Source organism: Giraffa tippelskirchi, chromosome 7, assembly GCF_054371585.1.
Source record: "Giraffa tippelskirchi isolate mGirTip1 chromosome 7, T2T-mGirTip1v1.2.pri, whole genome shotgun sequence".
NCBI classification, from domain to species: Eukaryota; Metazoa; Chordata; class Mammalia; order Artiodactyla; family Giraffidae; genus Giraffa; species Giraffa tippelskirchi.
The window spans coordinates 134,787,388-134,801,274 of NC_137281.1; the positions used below are offsets into that span (position 1 = coordinate 134,787,388).

The 13,887-nt window shown below is 38.2% G+C and overlaps 1 long non-coding RNA gene across 2 annotated transcripts; it reads left to right on the forward strand.

Annotated features, from left to right (window-relative positions):
• LOC145513441 (uncharacterized) lies at positions 1 to 12,697 on the forward strand. 2 transcript variants are annotated; one of them, XR_014059396.1, is made up of 3 exons: positions 1 to 218; positions 1,320 to 1,448; positions 12,582 to 12,697. It is a non-coding gene; the product is annotated as an uncharacterized LOC145513441 (long non-coding RNA). The 2 variants fall into 2 exon arrangements; XR_014059397.1 differs by having other exon boundaries at positions 1 to 196.
• Positions 12,698 to 13,887: the final 1,190 nt, after the last annotated feature.

A 13,887-nucleotide genomic window follows, 5' to 3' on the forward strand; every position in this document is an offset into this window, starting at 1 on the left:
AGAGACTGGAGGGACGGACCTGCAGGAGCCAGGGCTGCCCGCCGAGCTGCAGTTGCCGCCGCTGCCACTGTCGTGCCGCCGCCACCGCCGTCGCTGTCGCCGTCAGTGCCCTTCTGAAGAGTGACAGCGCCGTAAAAGCGGGAGGGAGCACCGAACCCCGCGCCTTTATGAAACAGGTGCATGCGCCGGTCTCCTGGTGAGTGGACCCAGCTCGCAAGGTATGTCTGAACTTATCCAGCCAGGTGCCCGCCTCAGGCTCAGAAAAGACTCTTTCATTAAGGGCGTGGATCGGGACGTGTTCTGGAATCCCACCCGGCCCCAGCCATTGCAAAGTAGCTAGCTGGTGGTCCCGAACAACATGATTTGATTTTCTTCTTTAAATCTTGGGATTGTTCTTGCAGATGTCCCTGCCCGTCGCTGTTAGGTTTGTGCTCGGAAGTTTGCAGTCCTCCCTGTTTTTCCTTTGACTTTACTGTCTGTGTGCAGCTAGGAGGGCTGGAAGCAGTGAGCTCCGAAAGAAAATCTGTGGCTAAGGAGAAAAGGATAGTGTAGCTTCGGCTAATTGAATCAACATGTATGGAGAGCAACATTCTTTTTAGGTCCTGCCCTGGAAAGGGTCCATTTGGCTGGGAGCAGCCAGTTCAGTGTTACTCAATCTCCTGAAAAGTAACCATAGTAACTCACCTCTCTTTTGACGGGATCCTCCTCATTGGCTGCCTATCTTCCTTTGGAAAGCTCATCTCTCTAAATATAGAAGATGATGAGATCTGTAAGCATACATCCATGTAAAAATAAAGGTGCAGTTAAACATGGCCCTTTAAAGAAAAACTCTTCAAAGATAAAGTATCCTTTGACAATTTCAAATCTTGTGAGAAATAGTGTGTATTCCGGTGAACGATTGAGTAAGTCTGTTTTCAGTTAACGGCTGAATTGTTACTTTAGAGAGAATATTTATTGAAATAATACAAAAATCTGGCATTTAAAGAACTAATTATATCTGTTTTTTTTAAATCAGCATACTAATAATGTCCCCCAAATAATTGCCCAGTAAATATTTGATCAGATGTTATTCATTTCTTTCCACATTTCTTAGAATAGTTAAGAGTCCTCATGTTTACAATTAAATTAAATGGAGAACATTATAGTAACTGTGTATTTTTGAAGGTTTACTTACTTCTTTGGTCCAGATCAACTCCACCTCAAACATCTTAGTGTCTTCCTATTGCATGCCTTCTCCTGACTTGATAACCAGTTCAAGTCAGTGCAGTTCTGACTCTTCCAATGTTATTTGTGTTTCTCTCCTTGTTTCAAAATCTCAGGTAAAATTCAGACTCAAAATTCATGAGTCTGAGGCTTTGAGAAATGCTCACTGTGAAAAGGGGAACTTTCACCAGATTTTCTGAAGCTGTCCTAGAAATACACTTTTCAGATTGATTCAGCATTACCAGGTAATCACTAGCTTAAAAGAAATTACTGTTTAAATATGTATCCAGAGAAATAAATGCTAATGCAGCATTACCATAACTTACAAGATCAATATAAGGGGTTGTTTATATAGATGGTTGCTGGGTAGAAGTCAATAGAGGTTTTCTGTAGAAAGGACATTTGTGGGCTGGCAGATTTTCCTCTTGAAGACTCATATGAGTAGGGTGGGGCCAAATTAGGTAGCCTGGCTTGGGGAACATGTCAAGCGGAAACCCTATGAGCACATTGGTACATGTCCGAAATGAAGGCAATAAAGAGAGCTCCCTGCAAAAGGAGAGTGTGGTGATTTTTAAAATTTAATTTGCATTAAAGTCATTGTGATAGAAACCCATGTGTGTCAAGCATTTTAACTCAATTTTCAGAATATAATATAGTCTTTTACTGAGTGTTCAGACCTCCAGTGTTGTGTAACTTTCACATGTACTGAGCTATCCATGTGCAGTTCCTGTAGGTAACCAGTCTAGCAGATTATAATTAAATACATAAAAATATACCATGGCACATTTCTTCTCTTTCCTTACCTCCTTTTGCAAAAATAAAGAATTAAACAATTTTATTCAGAAACCTATTTGAAAATTTATTCTAATCTGGTTGTTTAGTTTTTATGGATGTCATGAGACTTTACAGGTACTGGTCTCTTTGATCACTTATTGAAATATCTGTAGCTTAATAATTTTAAGCACTAAAGATGACTGCTTGAGTCCCAAAATGTTTGTTTCATTAGTCTTTAGCACTACCCACCTGTTTTCCTCCCTTCATCATAATTACTACATTTTATGGTGAGAAACAAATCCAAAGAGACCAATAAGATTTACTGTCAGCTGTCATGCAATCCATATAGAGTTTTAGTCATGCTATCAATCTGAGTAAAGTTTGAGTAAAGCAACCATAAGTATTGGCTCATGTATATGCATTATTAGCCTTTGCATTAGTAATTTATATACATCCTATCCTTATTTAATATGTATAGAAGTTTAAAATCATTCAGAGCCCTTCAATTTATGTGAATGAGCCTACTCTTTCATTGAAAACACTGTCATAATCAAAAGGTCAGGTGAAAGGGGTTCTTAAATTTTAATTTTGATTCTATCATGAATGTATAATGTGCAGAATATTTACTGTGCAATCTTGATGACCATATCTATTTAAAGTCATTCACCAGAAAATATTATCATGGTGCTTTAAATAAATGAAAACAAATCATTATAACCTAAGCATTTAATCCTAGAGACATTAGTAGATTCTAAGAGCATGAAAAAATATTTCACCAATTTGTAATTAGCCAGTGTAGATAGTCTCTCTTGTCAGTGTAACTAGTCACTCTTGTCAATGGGAAGACCAGCTGTACTTGAACATATCCTGTCTTATAAAGAGGAGTATACTTAGGGTGGAGAAGGCAATGGCACCCCACTCCAGTACTCTTGCCTGGAAAATCCCATGGACGGAGGAGCCTGGTAGGCTACAGTCCATGGGGTCGCTAAGAGTCAGACGACTGAGCGACTTCACTTTCACTTTTCCCTTTCATGCATTGGAGAAGGAAATGGCAACCCACTCCAGTATTCTTGCCTGGAGAATCCCAGGGATGGCGGAGCCTGGTGGGCTGCCGTCTATGGGGTCGCACAGAGTCGGACACAACTGAAGCAACTTAGCAACAGCAGCAGCAGCAGCATACTTAGGATGCTAAGACTTAAGGCTGAGACCAAGCAAGTTATAACTGAAATCAAGTTCTAGTTTCAATTTTTCATCCAGTACTCTATTTGGAAGTTTTTAGGTGTTTATGAACATCATTCTGCATTCAGTTTTATGTCATGTTACTTTCATGGGATTTAGAAGATGCTTTGAAACATGGAGAAGTGTTGAAAGGTTTAAGATGCTGAGGCCACTGCCTCTACATCTGGGCTTTCCACTGAGGACTCATGCCAGCTGGCTTTCACTGTCAAAATACCAACATCCCAACAGTAGCTCTAGAGCCAAGGCACTACTGGTTCAGATTGTTGTATCTGTCAAAGCAATATGCTTCAGAACCCCAGAAAAAGCCTATATGATGATTTCAGAAGCAGTGGGCAAATTTACCATAACTGTGCAGTACAAAAACTGAAGTGCAACTTCAGATATTGGGAGGAGCTAATTTTTGTCAGCACTCCCTGCCTTCCATCTTATTTTTAATAAGTTGTCTATCTAGATAGTCTCAATACATTGCATTAATGTTTCTGCTTTTTAGTCTAACACAATTGTTTTTTAATTTTTCATGATTAAATTTAACAGGCTAAAAGCAGTCATCTAGTTTGCTGCCATAATTCTCAATAGGAGTGGTAGGAGGATATTAACAAAGGACCCGCTAATGTTATGTTCAGTATTGTAATGTAACTATACTTAGAAAAAATTAAACCTTTTCTCATGCTATAAATTATAGAAAGTAAAATGCAAAAAAATAAATCTTCTTGGTAGGTAGAAATATATGAGTCTTCTAAATATTAGTGATTATCAAGAGAGGAGGAGGGACAGGGAACCTGGAAAATCCCCTCCATGGTGGTGTAGCAGAATTTGTGTTATTTTAAAAATGTTTATTAGAAGGGGGCATGGGTTAAGATGTGAAGAAAAGTTGGGGATGTTGCAAAGAGAATCAGGACTCAGAAACCTGGAGTCTTATTTTACCGCTTTATGGCTCAATATCTAATGTGGGGGATAAGATATCTACTAAGTGGTATGCATGAGCTGAACACAATGTAATTTAATGAAGTATCTATTACTCTTTAGAATAAAGGTGCCCTGTGAATAAAGAACATTTTATCACCAGAACAACTCCAGGTGGTGACATAAATGAGACAGTTATGAGTGAGAGGAAAGAATTAACCAACTCCAGAGCAAGATGTTCGAGGACATGGAGCCCACAAATATGAGGGCAAACTGTACAACACAAGTTTATATGAGGGACTTGAGCATCTATAGATTTGGGTATCTGTGGGGGCCCTGGAACCAATGCCCTGATATTGAGGAATGACTCTGTATTTTTAGTGAGTAAAGTTAATGATTAGTTCTTTTCTACAACACTTCTGGATATGTTGCTTAATGTTTTTGGTGATATACCCAAACTCGATGGTAGTATCAAAGTGGAAGAAAGTGAGAGTGATACAAACGAGGTACTTTTGAAAAGACTACTGCTTTGAACATCGGGGTGCATGGATCTTTTCAAATTAAGTAAATTTGTAAAATTAAGTAAATCTTTTCAAATTTGGATATATGCCCAGGAGTGGGATAACTGGATCATATGGTAGCTGTGTTTTTAGTTTTTTAAGGAATCTTCGTACTATTTTCTATATGACTGTTCAGTTTACATTCCCACCAACAGTGTGGGAAGGTTCCCTTTACCCCACACCCTCTCCAGCATTTACTGTTTGTAGATTTTTTTTTTGTATTATGGCCAATCTTACTAGTGTAAGGTGATACCTTAGCACTATTTACAATAGTCAAGAGGACATGGGAGCAAAGATGTGGTACATACATTCTTCCTGGGTGTCTCAGTGGTAAAAGAGTCTGCCTGCCAATGCAGGAGAAGTGGGTTTGATCCCTGGGTTGGGAAGATCCTCTGAAGAAGGAAATGACAACCCACTCCAGTATTCTTGCCTGGAGAACCCCACGGAGTCTGGCGGGCTATAGTCCATAGGATACAAAAAGTTGAACATGATTTAGTGATTGAACAGCAGCAGCAGCAGCAGGTGTATATATACAATGGAATATTATTCAGCCTTGGAAAAGAATGAAATAATGCCATTTGTGGCAACATGGATGGACCTAGAGATTGTCAAACTGAGTGAAGTAAGTCAGACAGAGAAAAACAAATATCATATGATATCGCTTATATGTGGAGTATAAAAAAGGGTACAAGTGGAAATAGAGTTACAGATGTAGAACATAAACTTATGGTTATCAGGGTATAAGGGGGGTAAATTGAAAGACTGGGATTAACATAGACACACTACTACATATAAATAGATAACTAACATGGACCTCCTGTGTAGCACTGGAAACTCTACTCAATACTCTGTAATGATCTACATGGGAAAAGAATCTAAAAGAATGAGTGGATATACATTTATGTATAGTAGATTTGCTTTGAAACTAACATTAGAAATCAACTATACTTCAAAAAAAAGGCTATTTTCATACACATAGCAGAGATTTAAAACCCTTCTCTTTGAGCAACAGACTGAGGTACCTAAGGAAGTCTACTTCCTAGCATCTCCCTAGACATTGTTAATATTTCTTGTCACCTCCAGCTGTCAATGTGGTTGCTTTGCCAGTTTTCTTTCTGATTCATTCCCACTTTCCAAGGTAAAAGGTAGAGTGTAAGGAAGCCTCATCCTTCAAAATAAGGAATGCACTTCCGAGGGGTGATAAGTCACAAAACTTCCCCCAGGACCCTGCTGCACTAGTATCTCTCATTACTAGGGCCAGATCTCATTATGTAGGCTTCAGTGCAGTATCAAAGGTAACTATGGTTACCTGGCTGATCCTATCCATTTAAAGATGTTCTCTTTGGTTCCAAGACCATCACCAGTGAAACAAGGTAGGTGTGTGGAACGTCAAATGGTCTTTTATTTAATATTACATATCTGTGCTTGGGGCTCTCTTCTATGCTGCTAGTTTCTTGAAAAAAAATCTGTAACTCCCTGGCTGTCAGTATCCCTTGGAAGTTCCTAGGAAAGTTTTCCAGAAGCTGCAACTTGTTGGTAATTTTAAACTGCCAGTAGGGTCAATCATGTGCCTGGGGTGGACGATACTTCTGAAGGAACAGGTTGCTCCATTGATTCACAACTAAAAACTGGCAATGATTTCTGCTCCTCCAGAGCATATTATCCAGAAAGGTGCCAGGCAAGAGGTTATGAGGGAGAAGATTGATGGGATATTGCTAAACATCAGCAAAGCTAAAGGTCTACAGAAGATGTAGCATTATAGCCTTGCATATTGCACCTGTCTGTCTTCTTGAATCCACTCAAGGATGTTTCATGTCCTCTGCTTAACACTAAAGAGAGGACATATGTCCTCCATACAACATAGTGCTGCTGAGTAGCATGTATACACTCACATATATGGCTTCAAAAATGAGGCCACTGCAATAGTAATACCTAATATTGATCAGAAAAATATGTGGATGTAAGACAGGCACTCAGTGCTTTTTAAACATCTCATTTAATCCACACACAACTCAATGATTTTGATATTTGACCTCACTTAATCAATGAGAACTGGCTCATTGGAAAAGACCCTGATGCTGGGAAAGATTGAAGGCAGAAGGAGAAGGGGACGACAGAGGATGAAATGGTTGGATGGCATCACCGACTCAATGGACATGAGTTTGTGCAATCTCCAGGAGTTGAAGACGGACAGGGAAGCCTGGCGTGAAGTCCATGGAGTTGCAAAGAGTCAGACATGACTGAATGACTGAACTGAATCAATGAGGAAACTCAGGGTTCTTTGAGATTAAATACTTTGTCCTAAGTCACTAAGAAAATAAATTGTAAAACTGGGATCAGAACCAGTGCTCTAGGATAGCCCCAGAAGATCATGCTGAAGTGTTTGTAGCCAATGCAGCAAAATCGCAGAATGTAACTAACAGTGAGAGGTAGAGTAGCTCTTTGTAAACAGGTGTGCCCATGGCACTTAAGGAAGGATTTCAGTAGCTTTGCCATCAGCAGAGCATTACGTAGATATGTAGGGATACATACTTTTTTAAAGCTCATGCCAGGCTAACGCTAGGCAAAGAGAAACCATTGAGAGACTGGAAGCTGAGTCACGTGGCTGTCCACATCAAGGATTGGTTGTTGATCTGACTAGAAGCTCTTTATTTTCCCTACTGATCAAACTCTTCCTTTGACTTTGGGTACAGATGCATACAGCCAATAGGATGGTCTAAACTGTGTTTTTGTGGTATATTGATTAAAGTATTGTGGGGTAGAAAATGAAAACCATACCAAAATTAAGATATGTTAAACTTATCACTTCTTTACCGTTTCTTAGGTTTTTTACAGTCTTGGACAAAGAACGGTTTTACTATGACAGGAGTTGTCTTTTTATGATCATCTGTACTCTTGAAGTGTTTGTAAATTAATTTGCTGATGATTTTTCTTTAATGTACTGCCTGTGGGCTGTGCACCAAATGAAATCACTTGTGCGCTAATGGGATTTCAGTTTTCTGGAGGCAGAAGCAGAAGAGTAAGAAAGAGCATTTGAGCAACCATTTATAATTACATTTTAAACATTTATTTAAAGAAATATGTATAAATTGTTCTATCAAAGCTCGAATGACAAGGATGGTCATTCTGTTCTGTGACTTTTCATTTGTTTGTTGACATTTTAGACTAGGAAAGACATTGAGGTTGGCACAGATATTTTATGTACCCAGAGGTTAGAGTATTAAAAACAGTTTGAATATTCAAGTCAGCATTAGCCATTTACTTTCAGAGATAAATTTAGGCTCAGCCTCATTCAGTTTTATAATTTATATGCAGAGTTCAGGACATGGACTATGAAGACATAGTAAGGTCATTTTACTTTTTCTTGTCTATTTCATCAGCTTTATTTGAATAACAGGCTGGGTTGAGTTGGGCTTTTTAGTTATGGGAGAATTATATAAATAGATTTACATACGTTTACTGGGTCATAACAGGCAAACTTATTTGGAAATTCAGAGTAACTTTAGTTCTCCAAATGACTATTTGGATATTTTAAAAAACAGTTATATTTCCTTTACCCGAAATGTATAACCAGTGACAATATATCTAGAAACATTTTCTTGGAGCTGTTATAGTATCTGTGCTATTTTCATCTTGATCATTTGAAATACACGTTTGCAGTCATTTAACTCTCTAGTTGGGGCTTCTCAGATGGTTCAGTGGAAAAGAATCCACCTGCCAGTGCAGGAGATGCAATAGACCTGAGTTTTATCCCTGGGTCAGGAAGATCCCCTGGAGGAGGAAATGGCAACCCACTCTAGTATTCTTGCCTGGAGAATCCCATGGACAGAGGAGCCTGTTGGGCTACAGTCCATGGGGTTGCAAAGAGTCGGACACAGCTGAACACATGTGCATGTGCGTGCACACACACACACACACACACAGATTTAAATCTCGAATGATAATCTAGTATCTCTGGGAGGCAGGGTGGTAGGAAAAATCTTAGGGTCAAAGCTAGGAGGCCAGGCTAGGATTTGCTTCTGGGATAGATCTGTGCCTATTGGCCCTAATAAGAACTAGGATTTGATTGAGTGCTTACTATATTCTGGGCATAATGCCAGTCACTTTCCACGAATTATTTCAGTGATCCTGTGAGCCAGTATTATTTCTATCCCCACTTTACAAATGAAATTTGTGGAAAGTTCATGTAAGTTTCTCAAGGTCACACAACTAAGAAGAGATGGATCTGGACCACTTCCATCTGCCTTCAAAACCCAGACTCTCAGCCACACACACCAAAATGAAAACCACTGAACCCTTCTGGGCCTCAGTTTTCTCATCTGTAGATCATGTAGGCTGAACGAGGTGATCAATAAATAGTTTCCAGCTCTGAATTTTTTGAATTCTCATCCAGCCAAGAAAACAGATGTAGGAACTTATGTTTGCTATATATTTTAGCCTCAAAGTGGCTAAAAGCATCCTCCAAAATTTGATGCCGAAAACATTGCGAATAGCTAAACAGCATGCAAGGAAGTAATTGTCAAATGGATACCAGCTGTGAAAGCTTTTCAGCATTTCAACAACCCATGGGGGTATTTTTTAAGAGCAATAAACTAAGTGGCTAAGTGTGTCACCCACAGAGTTGAGACACAAATCTAAACCCCTGAGAATTTACTGTGTTTCCAGGGTCCAGTACATTCTCTATCTTAGGATAACTGCCTGAATACAGCAGACAGAATCTTTATGAACCTTGCTTGGGACCATTCATATTTTTTGGTCTTGCTGTTAAATAAAAAATATTTTACCAGATCATCACTTGGTTTATTTGATACTTGTTTTTCTAAGTTGCCACCTGACCTGCCTTGTGCCATTCACTAAAAGGTCTTTAATTGGCTATTAATGCTGTAGACATTGCATTACTTTGTAAAATAAATGAATATGTGTATACTTCTAAATATATATGTGAATATATATATATACGTATATATATATTTCCAAATGTTTTCTCACCCTTTCCTGCACTATAGTAATTCATTGAGCCTTGTTTAAAAAAACAATAGTGACCTGTCCAGTCGTTTATAATGCTAATAACTGTCAGTCATTGATATTTCTTAATGTGAACCGAGGAATTTATGTTGAAAAGTGATCTCATTCATTTTTCACTACTAGTTTAAATGGAGTCTGGCTTTGCTCATAAAGCTAAAACATCTAAGCCAATGTAGCCAATGTCACAATAACAACAACAAAAATCAATCAAGTCAGTTGCTTGGCAGTCTCACGATCAGGCAATCAGTTGATGGGCTGAACGTTCTGTTTTTAACTTGCTGTTGTAGTGCTACTACTACACTTGCATAATGCAATGACATAGAGGCTTTCAAAATTTAGTCCCCGGGTCTACAACTCCAGCATTACCTGAGAATTTTTGAGAAATAGAACTTCTCTGCTCTTAGCCGAGACACAATGAATTAGAAGTTCTGAGGGTGGGACCCAGCAATTTGTGTTTTTAGGAGAGACAATTCTGATGCATCCTAACTTTTAAGAACCATAATGGCATCAACAGGTTAAGTGGTTTAAAAGAAATCGGTAATTCTATGGTTGCCTGGGGGAAGAATGAGGGGAAGAGATAGGGAATGGGGAATTGACATGCACCCACTGCTATATTTAAAATGGATAACCAACAAGGTCCTACTGTATAGCACAGGGAACTCTACTAAAAGTTATGTGACAGCTTGGGTGGAAGGGGAGTTTGGGGAAGAATGGATGTATATGTGTGGCTAAGTCCCTTTGCTGTCCACCTGAAACTGTCACAATATTGTTCACAGGCTATACTCTAATATAAAGTAAAAAGTTTAAAAAAAGCAATAAGTAATAATTAATTGTTATCACAGAATAACCCAAAATTTCACCTACTTATGGATTCCGTCCTTTAAAAATACACCTAGTGTTAGTGTGTTAGTAGCTCAGTCATATCTGACTCTTTGTGTCCCCATGGACTGTAGCCCGCCAGACACCTCTGCCCCTGGGATTCTCCAGGCAAGAATACTGGAATGGGTAGCTATTCCCTTCTCTAGGGGAGCTTCCCAATCTAGGGACTGAACCTAGATCTCCCTCACTGCAGGCAGATTCTTTACCATCTGAGTCACCGGGGAAGCTCAAAAATACACCTAAGAAAATGTTAACTAAAAAAAACAGCCCCTGAGAAAACTAGGTTCATTGATGTTTTCATTACAAATAATTTGGTTTTCCTTTTTTTCTAACCTCTGAAATCTGTGAAAATTTCATATAAACTGAGATGTGCTAACTGAACTCAGGAATTGTGTACTGACTTTTTCAGTTGTGAATGATCATTACACATTCATCTCTTTTTAGGTCAGACACATCAGTGGTTTAAAATTCTTGTTTCCCTTACAGAACATGCCAACTATAATTTAAGGCTCTCTTGGGTTTATAATCCACAGCGGTGCCAGTGAAAATTTGGAAAGTTTAGGTGTGATTTTTTTTTTTTTGTAGATTTTCCTACTGGTTAAGGAAAACCACCCAGCTACAAAAAGCTACAGGAAATGTTATACAGATGCCACCAAAATGAGGAAAAACTTAGAAGAGTCATGTTTTTAAAGAGTACGTTTTTAATAGTTAAGACTTAAAAAATTCAAGATATCAGGGAAAAAAACATCAAATGTCTTAACCACGAATTTATTTAGCCAACACATTAATAAGCTACTCATTTTGTGAATCAAATGGTTTCAACACCCAGAAATATTCAAATGTGTGTTTAAGGGTAAAATCGATAATGCTTAAGTATAATTTTTGTTTTTTTTTTTCTGATCTGGTCTACTGAGGTTGAATGAGTACTGAACTGGACTCAGTTTCTATTCTAAATTCATTCAGTGCTTTCACTAGGAAGCGCCTGTATCTTTAGGTTTCAAGGCTATACTTGCCTCTTTTCCGTGATAAGAGCACCACCTAGTGTACACACTAAAAATTCCCTTTAAACCAAACCTCTGAAAATCGGCTTTCGGAACACCATCCTTCCCTAAACAAGTTAGGGTTTTAAACAATAGTGCATTAAAGGAGAGAACAACATTTTTACTTTAAAAATTATAGCAAGGTCAAGTTTTCTAATCAGTACGATATTTGAACTGTTTGCTTATGATTAACCTATGCTAAGCCAGGTGTTATGAGAATGGTTATACCGTGACCATATAATAGGGTTTGTCTGTTGACATGCAATTATTTCTTTAAAGTATATAATTGGGTCACCAACCATTTTACATAGATTTGGTTAACCGAGCAACATTAAATGCCTTCTGTAAGGGAAGCGGTATAACTAAAAGCATGATGAAAAATAACAACTCTTTCCACTCATTTTGTGCATCAATTTCAAATGTGGATATATTTTGACATTAAATGGTATGACATTAAATAGAGGATTGGGGGCTTTCCTGGTGGCTCACACAATAAAGAATATGCCTGCAGTGTGGGAGATCCCTGGGTCAGGAAGATCCCCTGGAGATGGGAAAGGCTACCCATTCCAGTATTCTTGCCTGGAGAATTCCATGACAGAGGAGCGTGACAGGCTACAGTCCATGGGATTGCAAAGAGTTGGACAGACTTAGTGACTAACACTTCAAGAATGTATTATAACTATAACACTTTGTTTCTGAGGGGCTGCATAAGGAAATAAACATATTTCTCCAACGCTGAACCTATATTTTGGGTCTGAATAGTGTCATTAGCCTGCAAACAGGCTTCTTAGCCACAGGACAATTGCCACTGGCTTCTTCACTGCGTTGCTTAGTAAGTAAAGAGAGAATGTTGGTTTCTGGGATCACCGGTTTACTTTCACAAGTAGAACTTTTGTTTTTAAACACTCTTTTACTACAGTAAAATCTGACTTTTCTCCAATTATTTTATTTTGTTTAGCTTATCCAACAAAAGTATTAACATATACGTTAACAACGTCGAAAGTAGCCTACTTTAAGAGAAAATATGCAGAAGAAGAAGATTTACATCAAGATTACCATGGGTATTTTCCAAAAGTAAGGGTATACTTTTTAATTTTGTTTGAGTCTTGTCAATAGCAAAGGCTCTTGTTTTCATTTTTCTAAAATGTCGATTGAATGATGGTTGTATTTGCTTTTCAGCACCTGATATTGCCTGAGGACAGGACTTGCATTCTTAAACTTTCGCTGGAGAAGCTCAGATTTCTTGAAGACCCAGAAACCTACTTAAGAAGGTCTGTGTTAATTAACAATTTGCTGAGGAAGATCCATCTAGAGACGGAGAAAGAGAGCTATGAATACTTTAAAGAAGCTCCCTGTTATAAGACTGCTTATTCTGATACAAGAAAACGGCTGAAGTTTATGGTACAGGAATGCTGTTCTCAGTCTCTCTATTACGAAGAGCTGCATTCGTATCATATTGTGCCTTATGCTTCGGAGAATGCCATTTATGGAATGGGCTACACTAGCAGCCACTTGGAGCAAAATTCTCAGTTGCTTATTTATAAAATGAATTAAATTAACTGTTAAAGTCCATTGATACCTTGTTTCTAGATGCCTGAACTGTTCATAGTGAAGATGTTAACATAAGGCACTAATTATCAGTGCCCTTGAGATCAGAGATGAGATGCATGCTGAACTGATTGGAGAGAACCCTGGTTATTATTCAGCAGTCCTTAGTATCATCCAGCCAAATTGGAAATATGTCCATGTATTATAAAGCAGAGAATAAGTGCTTTAGAAGCAATGTTTTCTTGCTTTTTTTTTTTTTAAGATAGTGTATGTAGGAAGAGACCTAAACTAAGTTACTTTGCAGATTTAAACATTTCGAACCCCTATTTCCAAATTCTACCACTTCTTGTGGAAAGTAACAGATTCATATTAAATGGATAATGTCTTGTCCCTGAGGATTAAGGGTGGAACAAATTTAATTTCTGTAAATGATGAAAGGAAGCGTCAGTCCTTTCTGAAATGCTTTGGTTTGTCAAGCATTGTGCCAAATAATTGACACCATTCTCCTTTTACCATTAGTGGCAATTCTAGATGTGACCAACCTGCTACAATTTAACTGCTGAATGTTAACAACCAGAATACTCCACAGTGATCCAGTTTAGATTTCTTTTTTTTTTTTTTTTGCTTCATAGAATTTTCTCTTTAAAAGTGGAATTTATAAAATAGCCTTGCATATGGGCTTATCTCTAAGTTCTAGGGGTCAATTAAAATTTGTG